Source organism: Rutidosis leptorrhynchoides, chromosome 3 (assembly GCF_046630445.1).
Source record: "Rutidosis leptorrhynchoides isolate AG116_Rl617_1_P2 chromosome 3, CSIRO_AGI_Rlap_v1, whole genome shotgun sequence".
NCBI lineage: Eukaryota > Viridiplantae > Streptophyta > Magnoliopsida > Asterales > Asteraceae > Rutidosis > Rutidosis leptorrhynchoides.
Genome location: NC_092335.1, coordinates 231,325,601 through 231,333,899, shown reverse-complemented (window position 1 = coordinate 231,333,899; position 8,299 = coordinate 231,325,601). Strand labels below are relative to the sequence as shown.

The window sequence follows — 8,299 nt, the reverse complement described above, 5'->3', positions numbered from 1 at the left end:
CTGCCTATAAGTGTTGTAGCAAGGTTTAGGTATATCCATTCTATAAATAAATAAATATCTTGTGTAAAATTGTATCGTATTTAATAGTATTTCGTTGTAAAAATAATACTATTTCCTAGTACACCTCGCACACATCAAGGGGCGATTGATACATGGGACGTTTTAGTTGAAAATTTTCTTAAACAATTCTTTCCGGCATCTAAAGCCGTGAGACTTCAAGGAGAAATTGTTACGTTCACACAGAAACCAAATGAAACTCTATATGAAGCATGGACAAGATTTGGAAAGTTATTGAGAGGATGTCCGCAACATGGTTTAGACACTTATCAAATAGTACAAATATTCTACCAAGGATGCGACATCACTACACGAAAAGACATCGATATAGCAGCTGGTGGTTCCATTATGAAGAAAACCGCAACTGAAGCTTACAAAATTATTGATAACACTGCTTCCCACTTACATGAGTGGCACCAAGAAAAAGACATCGTTAGATCATCTAAAGCGGCTAGAGCCGATTCTAGCCATGACTTTGATTCCATTTCAGCAAAGATAGATGCTGTCGAGAGACGAATGGAAAAGATGACTAAAGATATTCACTCAATAAGAATTAGTTGTGAGCAGTGTGGAGGACCACATTTGACAAAAGATTGTCTCAGTATTGAACAAACAATGGAACAAAGAGAGAATGTTTCATACATGAACCAAAGGCCTGGAAATAATTATCATAATAATTATCAACCGCCAAGACCAATCTACAATCAAAACCAGAATTATAACCGAAATGTTCCATACAACAACCAACAAGGTCCTAGCAATCAACAAGTATCTAACAATACTTACAATCAGCAAAGACCTATTTTTCAAAACAAACCACCACAAACCGATGATAAAAAGCCAAATTTAAAAGATATGATGTCGAAGCTAGTTGAATCTCAAACTCAATTTTTTACATCTCAGAAACAAACGAATGAACAAAATGCTCAAGCATTTAGAAATCAACAAGCTTCTATTCAAAATCTGGAACAAGAAGTAAGCAACCTAGCAAGGTTGATAGGTGAAAGAAAACAGGGAAGTCTACCTAGCAATACAAATGCTAACCCCCGGAATGAAACAACTAAAGCAATTACCACAAGAAGTGGTATTACACTTAAACCACCTGAAATACCTGAAATTTCTGATGATTTTATTCCTACTCCACAAGAACCACAACCTGAACAAGATAAGGAGACAGAACCGGTAGTTGAAGAGGTTAATGAAGATAACACAGTTAAGGAAAAACCTTATGTTAAACCATACCAACCACCACTTCCTTACCCGAGTAAAATGAGAAAAGAAAGACTTGAAGCCGAGCAATCCAAATTCTTGGATATGTTTAAACAAATAAATGTCAATCTTCCTTTCATTGATGTAATTTTAGGAATGCCTAGATATGCTAAATTTCTTAAAGATCTAATCACAAATAGAAAGAAAATGGAAGAACTTTTGGCTGTTAGTATGAATGCTAATTGTTCTGCAGTGCTGTTGAATAAGATACCAGAAAAATTATCAGATCCAGGAAGTTTCAAAATTCCATGTTTTCTGGGTAGTCTTAGTTCAATAGAAGCATTGGCAGACTTAGGTGCTAGTATAAATTTAATGCCATATTCATTATACGCTAAATTATACCTTGGATAATTGAAACTAACACGAATAAGTATACAACTAGCCGATCGATCAGTAAAATATCCTAGAGGGATAATGGAGAACATGCTAGGTAAAGTTGGTACTTTAGTATTTCCAGTAGATTTTGTTATTCTGGACATGGAAGAAGATTCTTGAGTTCCTCTCATATTAGGAAGACCATTCTTAAACACGGCTAAAGCAATAATAGACGTGTTCGGTAAGAAACTGACCTTAAGTATAGAGGACGAGAGTGTTACCTTTTCTGTGGATAGAGCCATGCAACAACCGCAATCTGCAGATGATACATGTTATTATATTCAAACTATAGATTCACATGCAGAATTGTTAGAAGAATTTTCAGAATTACAAGGAACAGGAGAATGTTCTTTAGGAGAAGGAACTGAACCAATTGATGAAGCTGAAATGTTAGCCACACTCATGGCTAATGGATATGAACCAACAACAGAAGAAATTCAAATGCTAAAAGAGGAAGACAGATATCGATACAAATCATCGATAGAAGAACCACCGACATTAGAGTTAAAGTCACTTCCAAACCATTAGGAATATGCTTATTTACATGGTGAATCTGAATTACCTGTAATAATATTTTCTTCTCTTACTAAAAATGAAAAATCTCAACCCATTTCTGTGCTAAAAGCTCATAAACCAGCTATTGCATGGAAGATTCATGATGTTAAAGGAATAAGTCCTTCGTATTGCACACATAAAATCCTTATGGAAGAAGGTCATAAAACGTATGTGCAACGCCAACGAAGACTAAATCCTAATATGCAAGATGTTGTTAAGAAAGAAATTATTAAACTGCTAGTTGCAGGTTTAATTTATCCAATCTCTGATAGTCCATGGGTAAGCCCGGTTCAATGCGTACCTAAGAAGGGTGGCATGACTGTCATCACAAATGAGAAAAATGAGCTTATTCCTACTAAGACTGTAACAGGATGGCGTATTTGTATTGATTATAGAAAATTAAATGACACCACCAGAAAAGATCACTTTCTCTTACCTTTCATTGATCAAATGTTGGAAAGATTAGCCGGAAATAGTTACTATTGTTTTCTTGACAGTTTTTTCGGATATTTTCAAATTCCAATAGCACCCGAGGACCAAGAGAAAACCACATTCACGTGCCTTTATGGTACTTTTGCTTATAAACGCATGCCATTTGGACTTTGCAACACCCCTGCAACCTTTCAAAGGTGCATGATGGCGATCTTTCACGACATGATAGAAGAATGCATGGAAGTTTTTATGGATGACTTTTCAGTCTTCGGTGATACTTTTGAAACATGTCTAGTTAATCTTGAACGAATGCTTATTAGATGCGAACAATCAAATCTAGTTCTTAATTGGGAGAAACGCCATTTCATGGTTAAAGAAGGCATCGTTCTTGTTCATAAAATTTCAAAGGAAGGAATTGAAGTGGATAGAGCTAAAGTAGATGTAATTGCTAAACTTCCACATCCTACCAATGTTAGAGGAGTTAGGAGTTTTCTAGGACATGCCGATTTTTACCGACGTTTCATAAAAGATTTTTCTAAAATTGCCACTCCTATGAATATACTCCTAGAAAAAGATGTCCATTCATCTTTTCAGATGAATGCATCAGATTTTTAATATTCTTAAAGAAAAACTCATTAATGCGCCGATCATGATAACTCCAAATTGGAATCTACCATTTGAACTAATGTGCGATGCAAGTGATTTTGCAATGGGAACCGTTTTAGGACAAAGGATTGAAAAAAGATTTCAACCTATTTATTACGCTAGTAAGACGTTATATGGAGCACAAACAAATTACACAACTACTGAAAAAGAACTCCTTGCTATTGTCTTTGCTTTTGAAAAATTTCGTTCATATCTAGTTTTAGCTAAAACGGTGGTCTATACCGACCATTCTGCTCTTAGATATCTATTTTCGAAACAAGATGCCAAACCATGATTAATCCATTGGATCTTACTCCTACAAGAGTTCGATATTGAAATCCGAGACAAAAAGGGAGCAGAAAATCTCGCCGCTGATCATCTTTCTCATCTTAAAAATCCCGATTTAGAAGTTCTAAATGAATCGGCTATACAAGATAACTTTTCTGATGAATATCTATTGAAGATAGATTATAATGAAATTCCATGGTTTGCAGACTATGCAAACTACTTAGTATGTGGATTCTTAAAAAAGGGTTGTCGTACCAAAAACAAAAGAAATTCTTTAGTGATATAAAACACTATTTCTGAGAAGATCCACATTTGTTTAAAAGTTGTCCCGATGGATTTAAGACCCAAATATTTATTGTACATAATGTATTTATGGTGTACGATGCGTGTATGAAGTGTACGTGTTGCTTGCTCGAACGCCGAAGGAAACTGGACGTTGTCTGAAGTGGCAAGGTGTGTACGTATCTTTTCAACCCCAAATAAAGTTTGTGTTGATGTTTAAAAGCCTTACCATTGGAAAGGAAATCTTATTACGTTTCCAACGATATTTGATTCATCGAAAACGGAGCTACGGTCAAAAAGTTATGGCCAAAACAAGTTTCTGAAAACTGACCTGTAGGTTGGAGCGGCGCTCCACCTTTCGGCGCGGCGCGCCGAACCCGTCTGATGCAATTTTCAGCCTTTTTAAAAGGCTTAAGTGAGGTGTACTTTGGTCTTTTCATTTAGGATCGGTTTAGGGTCACCAAAACTGATCTAGAACTCCTTTGGAGCTCATTTCTCACCCACACAAACACTCTCTTCAAACCCTAGTGAGAGAAACCCACTTTTAGTGAGAGAGAGAGCTTGATTTGGAGAAGAAGGAGTTAGATTCTCACCAAAGCTTGGGTTTTAAAGTTGTTCTACTCGTCAACGGCATCGTTTTGGTGGTATTGGTAAGTTCAAACTCCGAATTACATTTGTTAGATTTGATATTCAAGTTAGGGTTTGAGTTTGATTTGTAGTGAAACCCTCTTAGATGATGAAATGGGTTTATGGTGACTAGTTATTCTTGTCACTTGGCGGGTTTTGGGTTGGTTGACGATTTGGCCTTGATTAGGCTTTACTTTTGAGTTTAATCACTAGGTTTAGTGATTATGGAAGTGTTGGAATCACTTTAGGTGAATTTGGGTTGACTAATTTTGACTTGAGTCAAAATTAGGGTTTGTTGATGATTATGACTCAATTGCCAATTTAATAAGGTTTATAAACTTAAAATGGATTAAGTTGAAGTATAAAACCAAGTTAAATATGTTTTGGTGTCAAAACTCGCTAATGGCGCGATGTTGACTTCTTATGGGTCAAATTAGGGTTTAAGTGCCATTTTGGGCAAGATAGATGTTTAACACCTATGATTGGGTCTAATTGGCGTATTAGGACCATTCTCACTTGTGTTAGTGATTATTGGTTAGTTTGGGCGCGGTTTGTGCTTGGAAGTGCATTTGGGTCGAAATTGCACTAGTTGTCAATTTGGGTTGATTTGTAAATCCACCCGAATTGTGTTGTTGTGTTTGTAATAATGGAATAGGTACATTCCATCGGTATGTTGCGGATTATTCGGTGGCATTTCTTCAAGGCGACAAGGTGAGTGGAATATTTATGCATGTATGTATGTGGTTTATTTACTCGTACGCGATGTGGGCCTTAGGCGCCACATCGTGAGTATTGGGCATTATGTCACAAGTTAGTGACTTATTGAGGCTATGTGTGAAGAGAACTACGAGTCGGTAGTGTCTCGTTAGGAGATTCGCAAGTCGGTGAACCTCTTGGAGGTTCACAAGTCGGTGACCTCGTATGTATTGGTGGGTGATTCACAAGTCGGTGACACCCTATAGTGCTTCACGAGTCGGTGACACTTATTGGTGGCGCTTCACAAGTCGGTGATGTCGCATGGCGTTCACAAGTCAGTGACCCATAGATATTGGTGGGTAGTTCACAAGTCGGTGACACCCTTTGGTGATTCACAAGTCGGTGACACCTTATGATGAGTCACAAGTTGGTGACATTTCTTAGTGTTCACAAGTCGGTGACATTTCTTAGTGTTCACAAGTCGGTGACACTAGGTGGGGCTTCACAAGTCGGTGATGCCACATGGTGATTCACAAGTCGGTGACACCTTACGATGAGTCACAAGTCGGTGACATCATACGAGTGAGACTCGACGTTAATGGTCATCTACAAGTCGGTAGTGCCATAGCGGGGAACGGTTTGTTATATTTATGCATTATTGTGATTTAGTATATTATTGTGGCGAATTATATACTAACGTTATTGCTAGTCGTATGTTTGGTGTTGCTAGCTCGTTTATGCATTTTGTTTGCATCGTATTGTAAGTGGATGCGTGTAGGTAAATTACATATGTATATGTATAAGTATTGCATTCACTAAGCGTTAGCTTACCCTCTCGTTGTTGACTTTTTTATAGATTGCATGGATGCGGAGGCTCGGGTAAGCGGGGACTAGTGGACTTGCGTAGTTGCTTTAGAAGGCTTGCCTTTGGATTGATTAGGATTGGGTAGCGTATCCCCAATAGCCATGCTCGGCCTTTATTTTGTATTACAAATCATGTGGTTGAAAACTTGTATTTTCGTACGAAAGTCGTAAAACGGCCGATGTGGGCCCGGTCTTCGTAAAACTAATTTTATTAATGGGATGTGTTAGTTCTACATATATTAATGTATGGTTAAAAGCGTTTTGTATAAATACGTCGGGAAGTGGTCAAACATTTTCGCATTTCATGACTTTTTGGACAGGCCAGTTTGGCGCGCCGCGCGGCCATATGGCGCGCCGCGCCATATGCTGTTCCATTAACTTTTTTTTATTATTGATATTTCCACGTGATCGTTTGTATTACGGGTTGGGATGTTACAAGTGGTATCAGAGCATGGTCTAAGGGATTTAGGTGACTTGAGATAGGTGCCTAGACTTAGACTTTTGTGTGTGCTAAATTTTTTGCGGGACTTGTAGGATTACGGGTCGGAATGGGTTTAGTTAGTGCCTTGTTTATAGGTTGACTAACATTTATATTAGTAATGCGGATATTGTTAATATGCTATTGTGCTGTGATAATGATTCTTGTGTTATGTTTTGTTTGTCTTTGCGGTTGCATATATCATCAAGAGAGGCGGTCGTTGTACTAACGAGTCAATACGACGTGTATGCGTAATAAGGACTTGCAAACCTTATTACGGGTGCAAATCATGTCTAGCAAGTGATGTACGACGAGTGTTTAGCAAGATGGGGTGGTATTGTGGGTGTGCTTTATACGTTCGTGATCTAATCGCTTTGCATTCCTTAGAATGGCGACGGGAAATGGGATCGAGACGAACGACGCTGAGTTTAATGCTAGAGTTACACGTATGTTAGGCGATTGTAGTAGTATTCGGATGTTAGAGCATGTTCGCTTTCGTGTTGAAGTTGATGATCCATGAGGTTCGTCGGGTGGATGAAACCCCTGAGATCAAGTGTTTGATCTAGATGAATGTTGGTAATGGAGTCTACGGGACGCAACGTTAGGTGCCTCTTTCATACCTACTAGCGTGGTATTCGACTCCGATGGTGTTACGGTTACATTGAGCATAGGGTACCGGCAAGAAAACCCTTAGGTGTTTGAGTGGCGGTGTGGAAGTTACAAGCGATAGCAACTCGATGATTCCTAGAGTAATAGCCGTACGGTTCGGTAAGTGCTTCGATTGAAGTAGCAAAGGATAATCCGAAATCCTTCGTATGCTCAAGGTTGGAGCAAGGTTTGTTGACGTGCGTATTAAGAGATGTAAGACGGGTGAACCTCGTCTTTCTTTTAGGAGTTATGATAATGCGATTGGCGCATTAGTTGTCGGATTAGTAGTCACTCTTTCCGTGAGAGTGAGCATGTGTTTATCGTCGGGAGCTATTGTTGGAGAAGAATTCGTGAGAATTTGAAGACTCTGACCAATAAGGATATTGGTTGTGTATGTTGATGAGTGGTCATGTGACGACCCGGAAATTTCTGACCAAATTTAAACTTTAATCTTTATATTATTCAGACACGATAAGCAAAGTTTGTTAAGTTAAATCTCAAGAATTTTAAACTGTGTTCATACATTCATTATAACCTCGACCAAATTCCGACGATTCACGAACCGTTATATATAAATAGATATGTATATGTATATATATATATTATAACTTGAGAATATTAATAAAGTATTAAACGTATAATACTTTACACGAACGTATTTGTTTCAATATGATTTTCGACGAAAAAAATATATATTAAATGATTGAATTATCAGAAACATTGAATTATGATTACAAGTCTCTGTTGAGAGGTCCACTATGATTTGAGAAAATCTATTCCGCTTAACGATATCCAGAATAATTTGTAAAGCTATTTATAAATAAAAATAAAAAGTGTCATTTACGAAAGTTAGACAAAAGCTAGTGGAAAATTGGTTTCCATAATATTCTATTAATCTATTTTCAAACGTACAAAAAACATTTTCAGTTTAAAAAGAACTTTATTATTAAAACGTATATAACTTTTATAAATATCTAGAATCACTTTTGACAACTCATTACTTAACCAGTATAATAAATATAACGATATTTATATTTTTTTCATTAAATATATATAACGATTTAAATTAATATTATATATATT

General features: G+C 37.1%; 1 non-coding gene across 1 annotated transcript; it reads right to left on the bottom strand.

Moving 5' to 3' along the window:
• Positions 1-210: 210 nt before the first annotated feature.
• Positions 211-317, bottom strand: LOC139903289 (small nucleolar RNA R71). Its single transcript, XR_011778120.1, has one exon. It is a non-coding gene; the product is annotated as a small nucleolar RNA R71 (small nucleolar RNA).
• Positions 318-8,299: the final 7,982 nt, after the last annotated feature.